The sequence below is a fragment of the Balaenoptera physalus genome, assembly GCF_965194825.1.
Source record: "Balaenoptera physalus genome assembly, contig: HAP1_SCAFFOLD_464, whole genome shotgun sequence".
Lineage (NCBI taxonomy): Eukaryota > Metazoa > Chordata > Mammalia > Artiodactyla > Balaenopteridae > Balaenoptera > Balaenoptera physalus.
The window spans coordinates 443,360-459,340 of NW_028126239.1; positions in this window are offsets into that span (position 1 = coordinate 443,360).

Genomic DNA, 15,981 nt, shown 5'->3' on the forward strand with positions numbered 1-15,981 from the left:
CATTACCCTAGTCTGAGCTGCACTGAGAATAACCCTCGGCTTCGCATTCCATCTGGTACCCCCTGCCTGAAGTCACCATACCTCCAGGAGAATGTCAGCCTGCGTTCCGACTGCAACTAAAGTCCAGTTCCTCGTGTAACACTGCAGGCTTTTGAAGAGCCACGGGCCCGGAGGCGTAGCTGGGGCGATCCTTGGTTGAGACAGTTCGCTATTTGCAGAACACCCTGCTTCGAGGAGTTGATTCAGGGAAGGAACCACTGGGTAACCTGTGTCTGTTTGGACTTGTTAGAAAGCACAGGGATGTATGCTGCGTGTGCCCGTGGAAATGGGGGCCTGATGGAACTAGCCTTGCTTTCCCATTTTGAAAGCTCCATTCATGCTGCCTTGAAGCTACTTGAAATTGACTGCTGTTGACAGGCCACTAGCCACTGTAGGCATGGCTCTGGGAAGAAAAGGAGTTTTCTTTAGCTAAGCCGGGTGCTTCGATGGCCGGCGTGGAGCTCATCCTGCCACGCTCTAGAGCTAAAGGGAAACTCAACGTGAGTACTGGCCTCGAGGTAAGTCCCTGAGTAGCCGCGCAGAAATGGAGGCATGCAGCTCTTTCCACGAGGTCTAGTCGCTGTTCTGCTTTATTGTATTTTATGTTTTTAATGTTTTATTGTTTTTTTAAGATTTATGTATTGATTGATTGATTGCTATGTTGGGTCTTCGTTTCTGTGCTAGGGGCCTCTCCAGTTGTGGTAAGTGGGGGCCACTCTTCATCGTGGTGCGTAGGCCTCTCACTATCGCGGCCTCTCTTGTTGCGGAGCACAGGCTCCAGAGGCGCAGGCTCAGTAGTTGTGGCTCATGGGCCCAGTTGCTCCGCGGTATGTGTGATCCTCCCAGACCAGGGCTCGAACCCGTGTACCCTGAATTGGCAGGCAGATTCTCAAGCACTGCGCCACCAGGGAAGTCCCTGTTCTGCTTTATTTTAAAGGAAGTACCCTTTTCAGGACTCCTAGGCCCTTCGGGTGTGCATCATTTTCCCTCCAAGATCAGTGAGTACCTCCAGACCCCTGTGGGCCTGCTGAGCAACATCGAGGCCCAAAGGTCGGTCCCTGGGAGGCCCTCTGTGTATGCCGAGTGATGGGCAACACACTGCTCGTTCCTTAAGAAGAGCTACATTTCCAGAGCACTGGAACAGCCTCAGGACCACATCTCTAGGCAGTGCGACGTGCCCTGGAAGTGTTCGTCACGGCCCCCGTCTGAGCTGCCATGAGAAAACACTCTGCGTAGAATTCTTCGAGGGCCTCGTACCTGAAGTCACTCTGCTCGAGGAGAAAGTCAGCATCCTACCATGCTGTGGCGCTAACAGGACACTCAGCGTGAGCACTTGCCTCGAGGTAAGGCTCTGAATTGCCGTGCAGAAGCGGAGGCGTGCTGCAGTTTTCAGCAGGCCATAGCCCCTGCTCAGCTTTAGTTTATTTATTTATTCATTTGTTTATCTATCTGTCTATTTATTTATTTTTTTATGTAATTTATCATTTTTTATTTACTGTGTTGGGTCGTCGTTGCTGCATGTGAGCTTTCTCTAGTTGTAGCGAGCGGGGGCTACTCTTCGTTGCGGTGCTCGGGTTTCTCATTGCGGTGGCTCCTCTTGTTGTGGAGCAGAAGCTCTAGGCACGTGGACTTCAGTAGTTGTGGCATGCGGGCTCAGTCGTTGTGGCTCCCGGACTCTAGAGCGCAGGCTCAGTCGTTGTGGAGCACGGGCTTAGTTGCTCCGCAGCATGTGAGATCTTGGTGGACCAAGGCTCGAACCCATGTCCCCTGCATCGGCAGGTGGATTCCCAACCACTGCACCACAAGCGAAGCCCCTGCTCTGCATTATTTTAACGTCAGTCCGCTTTGCAGGACATCTAGGAGCCTCGCGTTGGCACCCTATTCCCTGCAAGAAAACTGAGTAACCCCAGGCCCCCATGGGCCTGCTATGCCAGATCCAGGCCCGTAACCCTTCGGAGCCACTCTGTGTATGCCGAGTGTAGCGCAACAGACTGCACTCTTTCTTGGGACAGCTTGATTTCCTCAACACTCCCACAGGTCGACGAACACCTTTCTAGCAGGTCCAACATTCCGTGCAAGTCTGCCTCATTACCCTAGTCTGAGCTGCACTGAGAATAACCCTCGGCTTCGCATTCCATCTGGTACCCCCTGCCTGAAGTCACCCTGCCTCCAGGAGAATGTCAGCCTGCGTTCCGACTGCAACTAAAGCCCAGTTCCTCGTGTAACACTGCAGGCTTTTGAAGAGCCACGGGTCCGGAGGCTTAGCTGGGGCGATCCTTGGTTGAGACAGTTCGCTATTTGCAGAACACCCTGCTTCGAGGAGTTGATTCAGGGAAGGAACCACTGGGTAACCTGTGTCTGTTTGGACTTGTTAGAAAGCACAGGGATGTATGCTGCGTGTGCCCGTGGAAATGGGGGCCTGATGGAACTAGCCTTGCTTTCCCATTTTGAAAGCTCCATTCATGCTGCCTTGAAGCTACTTGAAATTGACTGCTGTTGACAGGCCACTAGGCACTGTAGGCATGGCTCTGGGAAGAAAAGGAGTTTTCTCTAGCTAAGCCGGGTGCTTCGATGGCCGGCGTGGAGCTCATCCTGCCACGCTCTAGAGCTAAAGGGAAACTCAACGTGAGTACTGGCCTCGAGGTAAGTCCCTGAGTAGCCGCGCAGAAATGGAGGCATGCAGCTCTTTCCACGAGGTCTAGTCGCTGTTCTGCTTTATTGTATTTTATGTTTTAAATGTTTTATTGTTTTTTTAAGATTTATGTATTGATTGATTGATTGCTATGTTGGGTCTTCGTTTCTGTGCTAGGGGCCTCTCCAGTTGCAGTAAGTGGGGGCCACTCTTCATCGCGGTGCGTAGGCCTCTCACTATCGCAGCCTCTCTTGTTGCGAAGCACAGGCTCCAGAGGCGCAGGCTCAGTAGTTGTGGCTCACGGGCCCAGTTGCTCCGCGGTATGTGGGATCCTCCCAGACCAGGGCTCGAACCCGTGTACCCTGCATTGGCAGGCAGATTCTCAAGCACTGTGCCACCAGGGAAGTCCCTGTTCTGCTTTATTTTAAAGGAAGTACCCTTTTCAGGACTCCTAGGCCCTTCGGGTGTGCATCATTTTCCCTCCAAGATCAGTGAGTACCTCCAGACCCCTGTGGGCCTGCTGAGCAACATCGAGGCCCAAAGGTCGGTCCCTGGGAGGCCCTCTGTGTATGCCGAGTGATGGGCAACACACTGCTCGTTCCTTAAGGAGAGCTACATTTCCAGAGCACTGGAACAGCCTCAGGACCTCATCTCTAGGCAGTGTGACGCGCCCTGGAAGTGTTCGTCACGGCCCCCGTCTGAGCTTCCATGAGAAAACACTCTGCGTAGAATTCTTCGAGGGCCTCGTACCTGAAGTCACTCTGCTCGAGGAGAAAGTCAGCATCCTACCATGCTGTGGTGCTAACAGGACACTCAGCGTGAGCACTTGCCTCGAGGTAAGGCTCTGAATTGCCGTGCAGAAGCGGAGGCGTGCTGCAGTTTTCAGCAGGCCATAGCCCCTGCTCAGCTTTAGTTTATTTATTTATTCATTTGTTTATCTATCTGTCTATTTATTTATTTTTTTATGTAATTTATCATTTTTTATTTACTGTGTTGGGTCGTCGTTGCTGCATGTGAGCTTTCTCTAGTTGTAGCGAGCGGGGGCTACTCTTCGTTGCGGTGCTCGGGTTTCTCATTGCGGTGGCTCCTCTTGTTGTGGAGCAGAAGCTCTAGGCACGTGGACTTCAGTAGTTGTGGCATGCGGGCTCAGTCGTTGTGGCTCCCGGACTCTAGAGCGCAGGCTCAGTCGTTGTGGAGCACGGGCTTAGTTGCTCCGCAGCATGTGAGATCTTGGTGGACCAAGGCTCGAACCCATGTCCCCTGCATCGGCAGGTGGATTCCCAACCACTGCACCACAAGCGAAGCCCCTGCTCTGCATTATTTTAACGTCAGTCCGCTTTGCAGGACATCTAGGAGCCTCGCGTGGGCACCCTATTCCCTGCAAGAAAACTGAGTAACCCCAGGCCCCCATGGGCCCGCTATGCCAGATCCAGGCCCGTAGCCCTTCGGAGCCACTCTGTGTATGCCGAGTGTAGCGCAACAGACTGCACTCTTTCTTGGGACAGCTTGATTTCCTCAACACTCCCACAGGTCGATGAACACCTCTCTAGCAGGTCCAACATTCCGTGCAAGTCTGCCTCATTACCCTAGTCTGAGCTGCACTGAGAATAACCCTTGGCTTCGCATTCCATCTGGTACCCCCTGCCTGAAGTCACCTTGCCTCCAGGAGAATGTCAGCCTGCGTTCCGACTGCAACTAAAGCCCAGTTCCTCGTGTAACACTGCAGGCTTTTGAAGAGCCACGGGCCCGGAGGCTTAGCTGGGGCGATCCTTGGTTGAGACAGTTCGCGATTTGCAGAACACCCTGCTTCGAGGAGTTGATTCAGGGAAGGAACCACTGGGTAACCTGTGTCTGTTTGGACTTGTTAGAAAGCACAGGGATGTATGCTGCGTGTGCCCGTGGAAATGGGGGCCTGATGGAACTAGCCTTGCTTTCCCATTTTGAAAGCTCCATTCATGCTGCCTTGAAGCTACTTGAAATTGACTGCTGTTGACAGGCCACTAGCCACTGTAGGCATTGCTCTGGGAAGAAAAGGAGTTTTCTCTAGCTAAGCCGGGTGCTTCGATGGCCGGCGTGGAGCTCATCCTGCCACGCTCTAGAGCTAAACTGAAACTCAACGTGAGTACTGGCCTCGAGGTAAGTCCCTGAGTAGCCGCGCAGAAATGGAGGCATGCAGCTCTTTCCACGAGGTCTAGTCGCTGTTCTGCTTTATTGTATTTTATGTTTTAAATGTTTTATTGTTTTTTTAAGATTTATGTATTGATTGATTGATTGCTATGTTGGGTCTTCGTTACTGTGCTAGGGGCCTCTCCAGTTGCAGTAAGTGGGGGCCACTCTTCATCGCGGTGCGTAGGCCTCTCACTATCGCAGCCTCTCTTGTTGCGGAGCACAGGCTCCAGAGGCGCAGGCTCAGTAGTTGTGGCTCACGGGCCCAGTTGCTCCGCGGTATGTGGGATCCTCCCAGACCAGGGCTCGAACCCGTGTACCCTGCATTGGCAGGCAGATTCTCAAGCACTGTGCCACCAGGGAAGTCCCTGTTCTGCTTTATTTTAAAGGAAGTACCCTTTTCAGGACTCCTAGGCCCTTCGGGTGTGCATCATTTTCCCTCCAAGATCAGTGAGTACCTCCAGACCCCTGTGGGCCTGCTGAGCAACATCGAGGCCCAAAGGTCGGTCCCTGGGAGGCCCTCTGTGTATGCCGAGTGATGGGCAACACACTGCTCGTTCCTTAAGGAGAGCTACATTTCCAGAGCACTGGAACAGCCTCAGGACCTCATCTCTAGGCAGTGTGACGCGCCCTGGAAGTGTTCGTCACGGCCCCCGTCTGAGCTTCCATGAGAAAACACTCTGCGTAGAATTCTTCGAGGGCCTCGTACCTGAAGTCACTCTGCTCGAGGAGAAAGTCAGCATCCTACCATGCTGTGGCGCTAACAGGACACTCAGCGTGAGCACTTGCCTCGAGGTAAGGCTCTGAATTGCCGTGCAGAAGCGGAGGCGTGCTGCAGTTTTCAGCAGGCCATAGCCCCTGCTCAGCTTTAGTTTATTTATTTATTCATTTGTTTATCTATCTGTCTATTTATTTATTTTTTTATGTAATTTATCATTTTTTATTTACTGTGTTGGGTCGTCGTTGCTGCATGTGAGCTTTCTCTAGTTGTAGCGAGCGGGGGCTACTCTTCGTTGCGGTGCTCGGGTTTCTCATTGCGGTGGCTCCTCTTGTTGTGGAGCAGAAGCTCTAGGCACGTGGACTTCAGTAGTTGTGGCATGCGGGCTCAGTCGTTGTGGCTCCCGGACTCTAGAGCGCAGGCTCAGTCGTTGTGGAGCACGGGCTTAGTTGCTCCGCAGCATGTGAGATCTTGGTGGACCAAGGCTCGAACCCATGTCCCCTGCATCGGCAGGTGGATTCCCAACCACTGCACCACAAGCGAAGCCCCTGCTCTGCATTATTTTAACGTCAGTCCGCTTTGCAGGACATCTAGGAGCCTCGCGTGGGCACCCTATTCCCTGCAAGAAAACTGAGTAACCCCAGGCCCCCATGGGCCCGCTATGCCAGATCCAGGCCCGTAGCCCTTCGGAGCCACTCTGTGTATGCCGAGTGTAGCGCAACAGACTGCACTCTTTCTTGGGACAGCTTGATTTCCTCAACACTCCCACAGGTCGACGAACACCTTTCTAGCAGGTCCAACATTCCGTGCAAGTCTGCCTCATTACCCTAGTCTGAGCTGCACTGAGAATAACCCTCGGCTTCGCATTCCATCTGGTACCCCCTGCCTGAAGTAACCCTGCCTCCAGGAGAATGTCAGCCTGCGTTCCGACTGCAACTAAAGCCCAGTTCCTCGTGTAACACTGCAGGCTTTTGAAGAGCCACGGGCCCGGAGGCTTAGCTGGGGCGATCCTTGGTTGAGACAGTTCGCGATTTGCAGAACACCCTGCTTCGAGGAGTTGATTCAGGGAAGGAACCACTGGGTAACCTGTGTCTGTTTGGACTTGTTAGAAAGCACAGGGATGTATGCTGCGTGTGCCCGTGGAAATGGGGGCCTGATGGAACTAGCCTTGCTTTCCCATTTTGAAAGCTCCATTCATGCTGCCTTGAAGCTACTTGAAATTGACTGCTGTTGACAGGCCACTAGCCACTGTAGGCATTGCTCTGGGAAGAAAAGGAGTTTTCTCTAGCTAAGCCGGGTGCTTCGATGGCCGGCGTGGAGCTCATCCTGCCACGCTCTAGAGCTAAACGGAAACTCAACGTGAGTACTGGCCTCGAGGTAAGTCCCTGAGTAGCCGCGCAGAAATGGAGGCATGCAGCTCTTTCCACGAGGTCTAGTCTCTGTTCTGCTTTATTGTATTTTATGTTTTAAATGTTTTATTGTTTTTTTAAGATTTATGTATTGATTGATTGATTGCTATGTTGGGTCTTCGTTTCTGTGCTAGGGGCCTCTCCAGTTGCGGTAAGTGGGGGCCACTCTTCATCGCGGTGCGTAGGCCTCTCACTATCGCGGCCTCTCTTGTTGCGGAGCACAGGCTCCAGAGGCGCAGGCTCAGTAGTTGTGGCTCACGGGCCCAGTTGCTCCGCGGTATGTGGGATCCTCCCAGACCAGGGCTCGAACCCGTGTACCCTGCATTGGCAGGCAGATTCTCAAGCACTGCGCCACCAGGGAGGTCCCTGTTCTGCTTTATTTTAAAGGAAGTACCCTTTTCAGGACTCCTAGGCCCTTCGGGTGTGCATCATTTTCCCTCCAAGATCAGTGAGTACCTCCAGACCCCTGTGGGCCTGCTGAGCAACATCGAGGCCCAAAGGTCGGTCCCTGGGAGGCCCTCTGTGTATGCCGAGTGATGGGCAACACACTGCTCGTTCCTTAAGAAGAGCTACATTTCCAGAGCACTGGAACAGCCTCAGGACCACATCTCTAGGCAGTGCGACGTGCCCTGGAAGTGTTCGTCACGGCCCCCGTCTGAGCTGCCATGAGAAAACACTCTGCGTAGAATTCTTCGAGGGCCTCGTACCTGAAGTCACTCTGCTCGAGGAGAAAGTCAGCATCCTACCATGCTGTGGCGCTAACAGGACACTCAGCGTGAGCACTTGCCTCGAAGTAAGGCTCTGAATTGCCGTGCAGAAGCGGAGGCGTGCTGCAGTTTTCAGCAGGCCATAGCCCCTGCTCAGCTTTAGTTTATTTATTTATTCATTTGTTTATCTATCTGTCTATTTATTTATTTATTTATTTAATATATCATTTTTTTTCTACTGTGTTGGGTCGTCGTTGCTGCATGTGAGCTTTCTCTAGTTGTAGCGAGCGGGGGCTACTCTTCATTGCGGTGCTCGGGTTTCTCATTGCGGTGGCTCCTCTTGTTGTGGAGCAGTAGCTCTAGGCACGTGGACTTCAGTAGTTGTGGCATGCGGGCTCAGTCGTTGTGGCTCCCGGACTCTAGAGCGCAGGCTCAGTCGTTGTGGAGCACGGGCTTAGTTGCTCCGCAGCATGTGAGATCTTGGTGGACCAAGGCTCGAACCCATGTCCCCTGCATCGGCAGGTGGATTCCCAACCACTGCACCACAAGCGAAGCCCCTGCTCTGCATTATTTTAACGTCAGTCCGCTTTGCAGGACATCTAGGAGCCTCGCGTGGGCACCCTATTCCCTGCAAGAAAACTGAGTAACCCCAGGCCCCCATGGGCCCGCTATGCCAGATCCAGGCCCGTAGCCCTTCGGAGCCACTCTGTGTATGCCGAGTGTAGCGCAACAGACTGCACTCTTTCTTGGGACAGCTTGATTTCCTCAACACTCCCACAGGTCGACGAACACCTTTCTAGCAGGTCCAACATTCCGTGCAAGTCTGCCTCATTACCCTAGTCTGAGCTGCACTGAGAATCACCCTCGGCTTCGCATTCCATCTGGTACCCCCTGCCTGAAGTCACCCTGCCTCCAGGAGAATGTCAGCCTGCGTTCCGACTGCAACTAAAGCCCAGTTCCTCGTGTAACACTGCAGGCTTTTGAAGAGCCACGGGCCCGGAGGCTTAGCTGGGGCGATCCTTGGTTGAGACAGTTCGCTATTTGCAGAACACCCTGCTTCGAGGAGTTGATTCAGGGAAGGAACCACTGGGTAACCTGTGTCTGTTTGGACTTGTTAGAAAGCACAGGGATGTATGCTGCGTGTGCCCGTGGAAATGGGGGCCTGATGGAACTAGCCTTGCTTTCCCATTTTGAAAGCGCCATTCATGCTGCCTTGAAGCTACTTGAAATTGACTGCTGTTGACAGGCCACTAGCCACTGTAGGCATGGCTCTGGGAAGAAAAGGAGTTTTCTCTAGCTAAGCCGGGTGCTTCGATGGCCGGGGTGGAGCTCATCCTGCCACGCTCTAGAGCTAAAGGGAAACTCAGCGTGAGTACTGGCCTCGAGGTAAGTCCCTGAGTAGCCGCGCAGAAATGGAGGCATGCAGCCCTTTCCACGAGGTCTTGTCGCTGTTCTGCTTTATTGTATTTTATGTTTTTAATGTTTTATTGTTTTTTTAAGATTTATGTATTGATTGATTGATTGCTATGTTGGGTCTTCGTTTCTGTGCTAGAGGCCTCTCCAGTTGCGGTAAGTGGGGGCCACTCTTCATCGCGCTGCGTAGGCCTCTCACTATCGCGGCCTCTCTTGTTGCGGAGCACAGGCTCCAGAGGCGCAGGCTCAGTAGTTGTGGCTCACGGGCCCAGTTGCTCCGCGGTATGTGGGATCCTCCCAGACCAGGGCTCGAACCCGTGTACCCTGCATTGGCAGGCAGATTCTCAAGCACTGTGCCACCAGGGAAGTCCCTGTTCTGCTTTATTTTAAAGGAAGTACCCTTTTCAGGACTCCTAGGCCCTTCGGGTGTGCATCATTTTCCCTCCAAGATCAGTGAGTACCTCCAGACCCCTGTGGGCCTGCTGAGCAACATCGAGGCCCAAAGGTCGGTCCCTGGGAGGCCCTCTGTGTATGCCGAGTGATGGGCAACACACTGCTCGTTCCTTAAGAAGAGCTACATTTCCAGAGCACTGGAACAGCCTCAGGACCACATCTCTAGGCAGTGCGACGTGCCCTGGAAGTGTTCGTCACGGCCCCCGTCTGAGCTGCCATGAGAAAACACTCTGCGTAGAATTCTTCGAGGGCCTCGTACCTGAAGTCACTCTGCTCGAGGAGAAAGTCAGCATCCTACCATGCTGTGGCGCTAACAGGACACTCAGCGTGAGCACTTGCCTCGAGGTAAGGCTCTGAATTGCCGTGCAGAAGCGGAGGCGTGCTGCAGTTTTCAGCAGGCCATAGCCCCTGCTCAGCTTTAGTTTATTTATTTATTCATTTGTTTATCTATCTGTCTATTTATTTATTTTTTTATGTAATTTATCATTTTTTATTTACTGTGTTGGGTCATCGTTGCTGCATGTGAGCTTTCTCTAGTTGTAGCGAGCGGGGGCTACTCTTCGTTGCGGTGCTCGGGTTTCTCATTGCGGTGGCTCCTCTTGTTGTGGAGCAGAAGCTCTAGGCACGTGGACTTCAGTAGTTGTGGCATGCGGGCTCAGTCGTTGTGGCTCCCGGACTCTAGAGCGCAGGCTCAGTCGTTGTGGAGCACGGGCTTAGTTGCTCCGCAGCATGTGAGATCTTGGTGGACCAAGGCTCGAACCCATGTCCCCTGCATCGGCAGGTGGATTCCCAACCACTGCACCACAAGCGAAGCCCCTGCTCTGCATTATTTTAACGTCAGTCCGCTTTGCAGGACATCTAGGAGCCTCGCGTGGGCACCCTATTCCCTGCAAGAAAACTGAGTAACCCCAGGCCCCCATGGGCCCGCTATGCCAGATCCAGGCCCGTAGCCCTTCGGAGCCACTCTGTGTATGCCGAGTGTAGCGCAACAGACTGCACTCTTTCTTGGGACAGCTTGATTTCCTCAACACTCCCACAGGTCGACGAACACCTTTCTAGCAGGTCCAACATTCCGTGCAAGTCTGCCTCATTACCCTAGTCTGAGCTGCACTGAGAATCACCCTCGGCTTCGCATTCCATCTGGTACCCCCTGCCTGAAGTCACCCTGCCTCCAGGAGAATGTCAGCCTGCGTTCCGACTGCAACTAAAGCCCAGTTCCTCGTGTAACACTGCAGGCTTTTGAAGAGCCACGGGCCCGGAGGCTTAGCTGGGGCGATCCTTGGTTGAGACAGTTCGCTATTTGCAGAACACCCTGCTTCGAGGAGTTGATTCAGGGAAGGAACCACTGGGTAACCTGTGTCTGTTTGGACTTGTTAGAAAACACAGGGATGTATGCTGCGTGTGCCCGTGGAAATGGGGGCCTGATGGAACTAGCCTTGCTTTCCCATTTTGAAAGCGCCATTCATGCTGCCTTGAAGCTACTTGAAATTGACTGCTGTTGACAGGCCACTAGCCACTGTAGGCATGGCTCTGGGAAGAAAAGGAGTTTTCTCTAGCTAAGCCGGGTGCTTCGATGGCCGGGGTGGAGCTCATCCTGCCACGCTCTAGAGCTAAAGGGAAACTCAGCGTGAGTACTGGCCTCGAGGTAAGTCCCTGAGTAGCCGCGCAGAAATGGAGGCATGCAGCCCTTTCCACGAGGTCTTAATCGCTGTTCTGCTTTATTTTATTTTATTTCTTTAATGTTTTATTGTTTTTTTAAGATTTATGTATTGATTGATTGATTGCTATGTTGGGTCTTCGTTTCTTTGCTAGGGGCCTCTCCAGTTGCGGTAAGTGGGGGCGACTCTTCATCGCGGTGCGTAGGCCTCTCACTATCGCGGCCTCTCTTGTTGCGGAGCACAGGCTCCAGAGGCACAGGCTCAGTGGTTGTGTCTCACGTGCCCAGTTGCTCCGCGGCATGTGGGAACCTCCCAGACCAGGGCTCGAACCCTTGTACCCTGCATTGGCAGGCAGATTCTCAACCACTGCGCTACCAGGGAAGCCCCTGTTCTGCTTTATTTTAAAGGAAGTACCCTTTTCAGGACTCCTAGGCCCCTCGGGTGTGCATCATTTTCCCTCCAAGATCAGTGAGTACGTCCAGACCCCTGTGGGCCTGCTGAGCAACATCGAGGCCCAAAGGTCGGTCCCTGGGTATGTATGCCGAGTGATGGGCAACACACTGCTCGTTCCTTAAGGAGAGCTACATTTCCAGAGCACTGGAACAGCCTCAGGACCACATCTCTAGGCAGTGCGACGTGCCATGGAAGTGTTCGTCATGGCCCCCTTCTGAGCTGCCATGAGAAAACACTCCGCTTAGAATTCTTCGAGGACCTCGTAACTGAAGTCACTCTGCTCGAGGAGAAAGTCAGCATCCTACCATGCTGTGTCGCTAACGGGACACTCAGCGAGAGCACGTGCCTCACGTTAAGGCCCTGAATTGCCATGCAGAAGAGGAGGCGTGCAGCATTTTCCATGAGGCCGTAGCCGCTGCTCTGCATTATTTTAACGTCAGTACGCTTTGCAGGACATCTAGGAGCCTTGCGTGGGCACCCTATTCCCTGCAAGAACACTGAGTACCCTCAGGCCCCCATGGGCCTGCTAAGCCACATCCAGGCCCGTAGCCCTTCGGAGCCACTCTGTATGCCGAGTGTAGGGCAACAGACTGCACTCTTTCTTGGGACAGCTTGATTTCCTCAACACTCCCACAGGTCGACGAACACCTTTCTAGCAGGTCCAACATTCCGTGAAAGTCTGCCTCATTGCCCTAATCTGAGCTGCACTGAGAATAACCCTCGGCTTCGCATTCCATCTGGTATCCCCTGCCTGAAGTCACCCTGCCTCCAGGAGAATATCGGCCTGCGTTCCGACTGCAACTAAAGCCCAGTTCCTTGTGTAACACTGCAGGCTTTTGAAGAGCCACGGGCCCGGAGGCTTAGCTGGGGCGATCCTTGGTTGAGACAGTTCGCTATTTGCAGAACACCCTGCTTCGAGGAGTTGATTCAGGGAAGGAACCACTGGGTAACCTGTGTCTGTTTGGACTTGTTAGAAAGCACAGGGATGTGTGCTGCGTGTGCCCGTGGAAATGGGGGCCTGATGGAACTAGCCTTGCTTTCCCATTTTGAAAGCTCCATTCATGCTGCCTTGAAGCTACTTGAAATTGACTGCTGTTGACAGGCCACTAGCCACTGTAGGCATGGCTCTGGGAAGAAAAGGAGTTTTCTCTAGCTAAGCCGGGTGCTTCGATGGCCGGGGTGGAGCTCATCCTGCCACGCTCTAGAGCTAAAGGGAAACTCAACGTGAGTACTGGCCTCGAGGTAAGTCCCTGAGTAGCCGCGCAGAAATGGAGGCATGCAGCTCTTTCCACGAGGTCTAGTCGCTGTTCTGCTTTATTGTATTTTATGTTTTTAATGTTTTATTGTTTTTTTAAGATTTATGTATTGATTGATTGATTGCTATGTTGGGTCTTCGTTTCTGTGCTAGGGGCCTCTCCAGTTGCGGTAAGTGGGGGCCACTCTTCATCGCGGTGCGTAGGCCTCTCACTATCGCGGCCTCTCTTGTTGCGAAGCACAGGCTCCAGAGGCGCAGGCTCAGTAGTTGTGGCTCACGGGCCCAGTTGCTCCGCGGTATGTGTGATCCTCTGAGACCAGGGCTTGAACCCGTGTCCCCTGCATTGGCAGGCAGATTCTCAAGCACTGCGCCACCAGGGAGGTCCCTGTTCTGCTTTATTTTAAAGGAAGTACCCTTTTCAGGACTCCTAGGCCCTTCGGGTGTGCATCATTTTCCCTCCAAGATCAGTGAGTACCTCCAGACCCCTGTGGGCCTGCTGAGCAACATCGAGGCCCAAAGGTCGGTCCCTGGGAGGCCCTCTGTGTATGCCGAGTGATGGGCAACACACTGCTCATTCCTTAAGGAGAGCTACATTTCCAGAGCACTGGAACAGCCTCAGGACCTCATCTCTAGGCAGTGTGACGTGCCCTGGAAGTGTTCGTCACGGCCCCCGTCTGAGCTGCCATGAGAAAACACTCTGCGTAGAATTCTTCGAGGGCCTCGTACCTGAAGTCACTCTGCTCGAGGAGAATGTCAGCATCCTACCATGCTGTGGCGCTAACAGGACACTCAGCGTGAGCACTTGCCTCGAGGTAAGGCTCTGAATTGCCGTGCAGAAGCGGAGGCGTGCTGCAGTTTTCAGCAGGCCATAGCCCCTGCTCAGCTTTAGTTTATTTATTTATTCATTTGTTTATCTATCTGTCTATTTGTTTATTTTTTTATGTAATTTATCATTTTTTATTTACTGTGTTGGGTCGTCGTTGCTGCATGTGAGCTTTCTCTAGTTGTAGCGAGCGGGGGCTACTCTTCGTTGCGGTGCTCGGGTTTCTCATTGCGGTGGCTCCTCTTGTTGTGGAGCAGAAGCTCTAGGCACGTGGACTTCAGTAGTTGTGGCATGCGGGCTCAGTCGTTGTGGCTCCCGGACTCTAGAGCGCAGGCTCAGTCGTTGTGGAGCACGGGCTTAGTTGCTCCGCAGCATGTGAGATCTTGGTGGACCAAGGCTCGAACCCATGTCCCCTGCATCGGCAGGTGGATTCCCAACCACTGCACCACAAGCGAAGCCCCTGCTCTGCATTATTTTAACGTCAGTCCGCTTTACAGGACATCTAGGAGCCTCGCGTGGGCACCCTATTCCCTGCAAGAAAACTGAGTAACCCCAGGCCCCCATGGGCCCGCTATGCCAGATCCAGGCCCGTAGCCCTTCGGAGCCACTCTGTGTATGCCGAGTGTAGCGCAACAGACTGCACTCTTTCTTGGGACAGCTTGATTTCCTCAACACTCCCACAGGTCGACGAACACCTTTCTAGCAGGTCCAACTTTCCGTGCAAGTCTGCCTCATTTCCCTAGTCTGAGCTGCACTGAGAATAACCCTCGGCTTCGCATTCCATCTGGTACCCCCTGCCTGAAGTCACCCTACCTCCAGGAGAATGTCAGCCTGCGTTCCGACTGCAACTAAAGCCCAGTTCCTCGTGTAACACTGCAGGCTTTTGAAGAGCCACGGGCCCGGAGGCTTAGCTGGGGCGATCCTTGGTTGAGACAGTTCGCTATTTGCAGAACACCCTGCTTCGAGGAGTTGATTCAGGGAAGGAACCACTGGGTAACCTGTGTCTGTTTGGACTTGTTAGAAAGCACAGGGATGTATGCTGCGTGTGCCCGTGGAAATGGGGGCCTGATGGAACTAGCCTTGCTTTCCCATTTTGAAAGCGCCATTCATGCTGCCTTGAAGCTACTTGAAATTGACTGCTGTTGACAGGCCACTAGCCACTGTAGGCATGGCTCTGGGAAGAAAAGGAGTTTTCTCTAGCTAAGCCGGGTGCTTCGATGGCCGGGGTGGAGCTCATCCTGCCACGCTCTAGAGCTAAAGGGAAACTCAGCGTGAGTACTGGCCTCGAGGTAAGTCCCTGAGTAGCCGCGCAGAAATGGAGGCATGCAGCCCTTTCCACGAGGTCTTAATCGCTGTTCTGCTTTATTTTATTTTATTTCTTTAATGTTTTATTGTTTTTTTAAGATTTATGTATTGATTGATTGATTGCTATGTTGGGTCTTCGTTTCTTTGCTAGGGGCCTCTCCAGTTGCGGTAAGTGGGGGCGACTCTTCATCGCGGTGCGTAGGCCTCTCACTATCGCGGCCTCTCTTGTTGCGGAGCACAGGCTCCAGAGGCACAGGCTCAGTGGTTGTGTCTCACGTGCCCAGTTGCTCCGCGGCATGTGGGAACCTCCCAGACCAGGGCTCGAACCCTTGTACCCTGCATTGGCAGGCAGATTCTCAACCACTGCGCTACCAGGGAAGCCCCTGTTCTGCTTTATTTTAAAGGAAGTACCCTTTTCAGGACTCCTAGGCCCCTCGGGTGTGCATCATTTTCCCTCCAAGATCAGTGAGTACGTCCAGACCCCTGTGGGCCTGCTGAGCAACATCGAGGCCCAAAGGTCGGTCCCTGGGTATGTATGCCGAGTGATGGGCAACACACTGCTCGTTCCTTAAGGAGAGCTACATTTCCAGAGCACTGGAACAGCCTCAGGACCACATCTCTAGGCAGTGCGACGTGCCATGGAAGTGTTCGTCATGGCCCCCTTCTGAGCTGCCATGAGAAAACACTCCGCTTAGAATTCTTCGAGGACCTCGTACCTGAAGTCACTCTGCTCGAGGAGAAAGTCAGCATCCTACCATGCTGTGTCGCTAACGGGACACTCAGCGAGAGCACGTGCCTCAACTTAAGGCCCTGAATTGCCATGCAGAAGAGGAGGCGTGCAGCATTTTCCATGAGGCCGTAGCCGCTGCTCTGCATTATTTTAAAGTCAGTACGCTTTGCAGGACATCTAGGAGCCTTGCGTGGGCACCCTATTCCCTGCAAGAACACTG